Genomic DNA, 8,021 nt, shown 5'->3' with positions numbered 1-8,021 from the left:
CGCTGTCCGGCCGTGTTGTCCTCTTGTGTCTCCAGCTGGGTGCTGGGAAGGCGTTGGACCTTCTGCCCTACATGGGGAGTACCGGGGAGCCCCATCGCCAGCCAGGGAAACCCCTCCTGCCATGGTGGGTTAATGTGGGTCACCAACACAGCGGTGCCTCCTGGGCCTGGAGGTCGTGGCAGCTTTCCAGCCTCCAAAGCTTCACCCAGCAGAACCGAGGAGGGGCAACTGGGGCAGCACAGGCACTGCCCTTGGCTTGCACCCGGAGAAGCAGGTGAACATCTCTAGAAACTTGTGTTGGACGTGGCTTCAAAGTAAAAATGTCCAGGACAGCCTAAGGAGGTCACCTTGGGAGAGCAGAAAAACGGTGACAAACGCGGCATTGGCCGCATTCAGTCAATCTGTCCCACTTGTTTGCAGCAAACCCCCATCCTGGAGCACCTCCTGAATCCAGCGTCCCCCCTGCTCTCCCCACACCAGGTCTCTACACTGTGCCACCTCACCAAGGCTCTCCCAGGAGGACCACGACACATCCTCACACCCCAAGGGCATCTCACACTGCTGACGGACCCTGCCATGGGCAGGCTTTGGGGGATCGGAGCTGGAGGGATCCACATCTGCCAACGCGTGCTTGGGTGGTGGTGGCTGGATGTGGAGCTGGGGTGGGAAGTTTGCATGAACCCCAATGAGGTGCCCAACACCCTCTGCTCCCATCAACGATCAATGAGCACGGAGCAACGTGTGACGGAGACACCCACCTGCCCACGGGGTCTGTGCACGGCTGCGCAGAAACCCGGCAGTGCTGATCCCAGCGGATACCTCCACTTAGGACATCCATGTGAGACTGTCAGGCAACACTCGCCTGAGGTTGTCGTACTTCTTGGGAGCTGATAGCAAGTCAGCTAATGATGGGAAGTGCCTGCAGGAACCACCCCACGGTGCCACGAGCTGGGAAGGGCTCCCAGGAGGTCCCAGCGGTGCTTCCCTGTGTCTGAGCTCCCCAGCTCTGAGGACGATGCCAGAAATAGCCGCTGACGCGTCTGCTCTCTGTCCTGGGCTGCTTTGGCTCTTTGTCCCAGCCGATGGCTCTCCTGAACCCGTGCTGGGAACTTGGATTTCCTTCTGCCCCCCCAGTCCCAAGGACAGGCTGTTCCACACCGTCACCAGTCAGATAACCCAGGACGGGGTGTGTGGCAGCAAACCCACGAAGTCTGGTGTCCCTGAGGTGCCAGAGCCATCTCTGCAGTGGCCACAACATAGAGCAGCCCTCAGGCAGGTCTGTCTGACCCCAAGGACCAAACCTGCCACCCCCCACGGGACTGGCAGTGGGGAGAGAGCCTGCAGGATTGCTTCTCCCCCCTCCCACTCCTCTGCCCCAACATGGTCCTTGTGACACCAGTGTCCCCTTTGCACCTTCAGCTCATTTCCCTGCAGAACAGCCGGGAATTCCCTGCAGAGTCATAACCCACATCCATTGTTTTTTTCTCCTTCTCTTTTTCACCACCACAGGGATGTCCAAGCTGCCCCCTCGGGCATCAGCCAGGACTTTCAATAAGTGAAGCCGTGGAAGCCCTTCTCCACCCTGTCTCACCCCAGGTCTTCCCAAATTCATCCCGGAAGGCCTTTACCCAAAATACCAGCTCAGCCAGCACAGGGGCAGACCGTTACCTGTTACCCTCTGGGGAGCAACTTGGGTTTTTTGAGAACCCGAGTGCCAAAAGCGACAGGTTCTCGTGTTATTTTCTGCCCCATACGAAATCACGGAGTCCCTGGGGGGAGCGGCTCCCTGTGCCCCAGCGGGACCCTGCTCGGCGGCAGGGAGCTGCGAGGAGCCGCTCGTTATCGCAGGCGCCATCGTGCCCTTCTTTGGATTGAGGGAGTCGTTATCACATCCCTGACAGGTTCCCCGGGGTTGAGAATCCATCCCGACACCAAGATATGTTGGGAACAGGAGCAAACTATAAACGGAGATGAACCAAGAGCAAATCTCTGAGACGTGAATTAAGAGATTGTTTAAAACCCAAACCCCCTTTTTGCACGCAGATTTCTCCCCTCCACTAATTGATTTACACCATGCTTGCCCTTGAGCTCGCAGGGACTAAAATATCTGCGTTCCTCTCCAAAATGCGTGGCATCTTTTTATCAGGACGTGGTCTGGAGCTTGCTCCATGCGCCAGTAACGCCGGGAGTTTGGCATGCGGAGAGTGCCGGGAGAGATGGCTCCTGAATGTGCAACCACCACCGCCTGCTAGACTTCATATATATATATATCGCTCTATTTGCATACACCCATAAATATATGCATATATACATGTATATGTGTGATAATGTGTATGCGTGCACGTAATAATTCTGCATTAAAGCTCCTTTAACCAAAGGAGCCTGAGGAAGACGCACGGCAGGCTGTAAAACTGCGCCGGTTCGAAACGCGATGTGAGAGATTGCAACACTCCAAACAAAACGCAAGATGTTACTTTAAAAGAAGCAGGCTTGGGCTTTTGAATTTATGTAACCTAAACTGATTTTGTCTGTTTGAAATTGTTGTTGCGTGTTGGGAATCTCAAAGAGGCGAGGAGCAAAGCTGCAGACGTTTCCTTTGGAGTCCAAGATTACAAGCCCCTCTACTTCTCCTTGCAGCTCTGAAGCTGTTAATGGTTTGCTTCATTTTATTAACAGCAGACAAGGAAAAAAAAAAAAAATTTCCTCCTCGGAGCATGTGTGAGGTGACAAGTTGGATAATAACAGCTCCTTTGGAAGCTTTTATAGTACATTAGGCAAACATAGTGGATGTTTATAGACTTTTAAAAATGCTGATTATATAAAAATGCATTTATAGCCTTCTAAAATACCAAGCTACTGTGATATAAATATTTCTAATAATAAAAAACTAAAAATGCAGATTATTGACCCAATTAGAGCGTTTTTTAATATTGATTCCTGGTTTTCTTTGGGCCAAAATCTCATCTCGAACCAAAAGACCGGCCAGTGCCCTGTGAGAGGAGTCGGGTCACTCAGGTTCTCACACCCTGCAGAAGATGCTGCACTTCCCTGGGATGGAGCCAAACTGACCGCACCATCCACCCCCTTCACCCTCCCAGCACCCCCAAACACCTCCAGCTCGAGCGAGCTCCTGGAAAAGCCGGTTATGTCCCAGCAACCTGCTGGCCCAGCCGCCTGCCCACCACGCTGGTGGTGAGGAAGCTCTTGGTCACCCCGTGGTTGGTCTTCCTCCGCTCTCCATGAGAACTTGTGTGAATAATTAATTTTTTTATTGGCACAGAAGCTGGAACGTGGCTCTATCCTGTTCCTGGCTGATAAGGTTGCTGGGGATGTGCCTTCTCTCTTTTTTTTGTCTCTTTTTCTTGTCTTTTTCGTACTTTTACCCGAAATTCCATCACTGGGTGGAATTAGCTTTTGCCAGTGGCAGTTGTCTCAACACAGATAAGTTCTTTCAAAAAATTAAGGTCTTGACAAATTGGCACATCCCTACCAAAAAACAAATACCCCAAACACCTAGTGAAAAGATGAGTTATTCTTTATTTTATAAAAGCAAATCTTTTCTTGGCTTTGTCTTTTATTAATGAATGGGAAAGGCCAGCTCTGGGCTTCGGAGCTGCCTGCGAAGTCCCCAAAGTCAGCGTGACATCTGTCCCTAACATCGCACCACTTTAACACCTGACGTACAGTTTGACCCAAAAGAAGGGTGTGTATTTCAGTTTCATCTCCCTGAAGGTAATTTTCTTCCTTTTGGTAATTTAAGTTCATTTTTTTAAATCAATGGCACCTTTTTTGTGTGTGCAGGGCTCCATTAACTGAGAGCGTGCTCTCTATTAACGGAGCCCGTTGCAAAATGTGACGTGGCTTGAGACAATCCCAGCCCCGCCGGCGAGGACGGACGGGGGGAAGCAGATGCCTGCGCCTCTCCCACCAGCTGAAAGCAGCCATTGCGTCTCCGTTTTGCAACGTAACGGTGCTTAAAAACACGTCTCCCAGCTTCTCCCAGAGGCCAGCTCCAGCCTTTTCCACCGTACGCGGATATAACACGTCTGTGTGACATACGATTCAGGTGGATATGATGCAAAAGGTGCTTTCTTCCCCCCCCTCCCTCCTCCCCAAGATTTCCTTTTTTGAGGGCATTTCTGGCAGGAGAAAGAAAATCATAGAATCATAGACTTGCCCAGGTTGGAAGGGACCTTTCAGATCATCCACTCCAACCATCAGCCTAACTCTGACAAAAACCGTCACTAAACCGTATCTCGAAGCACCACGTCTACCCATCTTTTAAATACGTCCAGGGACAGTGCCTCAACCACTGCCCTGGGCAGCCTGTTCCAACGCTTAATAACCCTTTCAGCGTAAAATTTTGTCCTAATATCGAATCTAAACCTCCCCTGGAGCAACTTGAGGCCGTTTCCTCTTGTCCTATTGATACCGTAAAATTGTTTTCCAAACTAACGACAAACAGAAGCGGTGTTCATTGGTAGCACGCTGCGAACCCCCTTTCCCTCTCAAAATCCTGATGTGGGAGACGGCGTTGTGATGCTCTCCCTTTTTCAGTCGGGAAACAAAGGCAGGAGAAGCGGTTGCTTTGCCCGGGGAGCAGGGACACGGGCGGGGGGCGGCGGGGCAGCATCCTCCCGCGGAGCCCAGCCACCTCCGGGGCTTTATCAGCATCTCGCTGTTGGCGGATGAAACGGTGACATTAGAGATAACTTGGCCAATTACCCACCAGCTGCCTTGAGTTCATTCACATGTTGCGGGCTTTTTCCGTCCAGCGAGAGGTAAGGGTTGGGTTTTTCTTTGACTTTTTAGAAGTTGTGAAATACAGCCGTCGGATGCCATCGTAACGATGAAATACGGCTGTTTCACCGGCTGCCGGGGAGGTTTTCCCTATCTCCGTATGCACATATATGCAAAACCAGCACGTTGTTTCTGCAGTTGGCGTGTGTAATATAATGCTCTTTGTTTTGGAAGATATTTCTCCGAAGACACTAACCACCTCACCTCCAAACACAAATGTTTTTCAGTTATTAGAAGGCTTTTTTTCCTGCATTGTTGGAGCAATATTAACAACGGGCAAAAATGCAGCAGAAGGAAAGATTTTCATAGCAGTCTATCTGTTTAAGTATTTATAAAGCACCAATCTCTCAGGTGCCTGGCTCTTACCGAGGTTTTAAAAGCTTATTATGCTATCATACTATAAAGGAAAGAGCAAAGGACCGCTCATAAATTTAACCAAAACCCCCTGTATTTTCTAATCGGTGTGATCTCTCTGAAACCTGGGATCTTCTTTTGTGTCAGGGACATTTATGTCTTCTCCGATGTCCTTCCAACAATAAGCGTTCCAGCAATAGAGATCGCATTATATACTGTGGTTTTGTTTGTGGCAGAACAAAATTAAATGAGTACATAAATTACTCTGCTCCCGGAATAAAGAAACAAGCAAAAGCGCATTTTTTTCAAGTGGCCTTTTTCTTTTTTTTTTTTTTTCTGATAGGATGAGTTAGATTTCCTGAAACCATGTGCAAATTAAAAAGTTCACAGTTCAGGCTTATTGTGAAAGCTAAATCTCAGCCTCCTTTTGAGAGGCGGCGTATTTAGGAAGACACATTTGGATTTCTATAAGAACTCGTAATTGGTTTCCCACATCTTCCTCGAGCGAGCACGCCTCCCGCTCCCTCCCAGATTAACGCTGGTGGTGCTTAACAGCAAAAAGGACACTCGTGGCTCGGTGCACGCTACAGAAATATCTCCTGATGACGGCGGAGCGCTGCAGCGTTCCTCTGCCAAGACCCGTTACCTCGAATAACTCATACCCAAAATGCCCTGTGCCCCCCCAAAATGCAACACGCTGCGGGGTACCATCCTCAGAGAGGTTTGGAGGAGTAAGAAGAGCATCCTTGGAGGGATGAGGGCTTCGCAGGGACGCCAGCGGAGATGGTCCAAGATCCCTTGAGCACCTCCATCGAGCATGAACCTGCTCTCAGGTTTCTTATCAGGCTCCTCTGCAGATCTTAGGCCGGGAGTGCCTGTGGTCACCGCCGATGGCTGGCCAGAGCCAGGGCTGTACCAGACCGGTTTAGGAGCAGAGGAACTGGGGGAGGATGGGAGGGAAACCAGACCAGGAACTGACACGGGAGAGACGCAGGCTGGTGGGAAAAACAAAGTGCTGGACGGGCTCCGCGCTTTCTTGCTCAAACCCATCTTTTCCGTGCGTACGGGATAAGGTAACAAGATGCATAATTTATTCCGCACAGAGAAAACAGCTGTTCAGAGGAAGTGCGGGAGTTTTTAGGCAACCATGCTCCGTTCCTGAGGAGTCCCATTTACGAACACTCCCCACTTCATTTCACCCCCTCCCTGCCTCTGGTTTCCCTACGGTTATCTCCCCATCGGGCTGTGCCACGCGGATGCTTTGGGCTCTCACTCAGTACTTACTTCTGGCTTTACTTCAATTCCCTGAAGTTGCCGGGACTGCCTGGGTTTAAGGGTCACCCCACCACCTTTATCTAATCCACGAGACCGTTGCTGAGTTTCTGACAAGGTCTGAGCCAAGGAAATCCTGCAGCACTGTGTCCAGGGTGTTAAAAACAAGCAACCCCGCTGAAGGCAGGGGCACCAGCGAGGCTCTGCTGCCGGCCTGGGAGCAGGCGAGACATCCTCCGAGGGACCTGTGCCAGCGGCTTTGTGCCCGATGCTCTGCCGAGCCAAGCCCTTGCTCAGATCAGCCACTCTCCGCAAGTCCACCTTTCCTACGGGGTCTGCGTCCTCCCCCCCAGAATGTATTACAGAGGATTTGTGCTGCTGGATGGGGTCAACCTCATCCATAAGGTCAATATCTCCTCCTCTTTTGTCCAGGGCTGGGAATGAAACCACGCTGCTTCCAGATACAGTGTCGTTGGTGCAGAGATCCCAGCTCACCAGGGCTCGGAGCCGTCCTGGGAAGCACGGCACGTACCCTCAGCCCTTCTGCGGAATTTCTAAGCGGTCTGGAATTAACTGTTCTCCTGCAAGTAACTCACTAATAGACGTGATTAGCAATTAAGAAAAACATTATTGTCTGTCACACGGGATTGAGGAAGTATTCATTGCGAGCCTGTGCGTGACAGCAGTAGGAAAAGGGTCCAGGAAGGCTAAGAAAATACCGCTAAGACAATGTCAAGGAGGTTATCGTAGGCAAAGACTTAATGATGGGAGAGGAAGCCAACAAGATGATCCATGAAAGATAGTAACGAACAACAGTGCCAGCCAGCAGCGTGTGCACCGTGTTGCACTTACAGGAGAAGGTAATTTATCATCAGATATGGGTAAAAGTTCTTCTGAAGGATCCAAGAATCCTTTGGTACGTCAGGAAAAAAATCAACGCAAAAAAATCAACGCAAAAAATTCAACGCAAAAAAGCTGTAAGCGAAGCAATGAGCAAAAATAATTTAGCAAAACAAGGTCCTCTGCACTCATTGTGATAGGCAGTTCAAAAATGCGCTGCTGTTCTTAATCTCTGCCTTGTGCAAAGCCTTCCATGCTGGTCTAAGATGTCTGAGGAGCTTTTAATGCAGTCCCTGCCCCTGCCAGACCTTCAACGGCAATTAGGCACCAACCCATGCAGACAGATAGGTGCTTGGTAACATTTCCAAAAGCACAAGCGGTGAATTGGATGCTTGCTTATAGCAAAGCACTTCTGAAATTCAGCTGAACTCCCTCCCATGTCTTAAGAGACCCGAGTACCTTTGGAAATCTGCTCCTTCCAGGCACGCTGCTGTGCCTCCAGCTAAGCACAGTCTACCTGAACTAGTTGTGACCAAGCCAGCTCCGGAAGAGCCATGTTAGAGAGACCATGTTGAGAGATGGTCAGATGTCATCTAGATCACACCTAGACCCTGGTCAGGTATCTCCAGCTGGAGCTTTCCCAGGCTACCGGGACACAACAGCTTAATGGGAGCAATTTTGTGCTTGCTGCATTTCAAACCTATAGCCACGGCCTTAGTTCCTTTTCCCTAAAAAATGCAGTGCCAATCTAAGGG

This window comes from Rissa tridactyla, chromosome 12, assembly GCF_028500815.1.
Source record: "Rissa tridactyla isolate bRisTri1 chromosome 12, bRisTri1.patW.cur.20221130, whole genome shotgun sequence".
Classification (NCBI taxonomy): Eukaryota; Metazoa; Chordata; class Aves; order Charadriiformes; family Laridae; genus Rissa; species Rissa tridactyla.
The sequence above is the reverse complement of the archived record's forward strand: the minus strand, read 5'-3'. Positions refer to the sequence as shown.